Source organism: Macrobrachium nipponense, chromosome 6 (assembly GCF_015104395.2).
Source record: "Macrobrachium nipponense isolate FS-2020 chromosome 6, ASM1510439v2, whole genome shotgun sequence".
NCBI classification, from domain to species: Eukaryota; Metazoa; Arthropoda; class Malacostraca; order Decapoda; family Palaemonidae; genus Macrobrachium; species Macrobrachium nipponense.
Window position 1 is genome coordinate 117,748,692 of NC_061108.1, and position 642 is coordinate 117,749,333.

The window sequence follows — 642 nt, forward strand, 5'->3', positions numbered from 1 at the left end:
TTGAAATGAGTGCAATGAGTATCGGGTAAACTATTGACATTAGCAAGATTGCTGAAGGTTGCTCAAAATGGGCTTCTAAATAGTGTCCATAATGTATATGTTCCTTTTCCAAGTAAAGCTCTGTACTTAATGCAGAAGGGACTTCTCCTCAGACTTCAAATCAATTAATTTTTTTCTTTCGTCACTAACAGTGGATGTGATAGACATCCCAGTAGCCTATTTCGCGGACTTCCTTAATCTTAATGCATTGTGATTATGAACCAATTAGTTATAAAGGTAATTTCGGGTTCTTGTGAATCATATGATTCAGTAAAAAGTTTGATTAAAGAAGCAAAAGATATTTAGATCTGAATTTATTCAATCTGATTCAATATCTCAAAAGTTGTCAAATAAATATTGATAAATTTCCAGAGAATCTTAGATCATTCGTTTACAACAGGACATTTTATTAATTTCTTAACTTTAGCAGATTACAGATTAAAAGTTATAATCTTTAACGAAAACTTTCATCACACAAGTACTACAGGAATCACTGATACAAAACCTTTTGACAAAAAATGAGGAAATAAGCTATGAAAATCTTAAAGATGTGTTTTGTATCATTATGAAAGCATGTGGTTGGAAGAAAACAAAGAAGACTTC

At 31.0% G+C, this 642-nt stretch overlaps 1 protein-coding gene across 1 annotated transcript in view; it reads right to left on the reverse strand.

Moving 5' to 3' along the window:
* Positions 1–202: 202 nt before the first annotated feature.
* Positions 203–642, reverse strand: part of LOC135216679 (uncharacterized) — a 2,221-nt gene continuing 1,781 nt past the window's right edge. Inside the window, exon 3 of the mRNA XM_064252076.1 lies at positions 203–642. This exon is cut by the window's right edge and continues 701 nt beyond it. The gene's annotated coding sequence lies outside the window, so the exon portion shown is untranslated.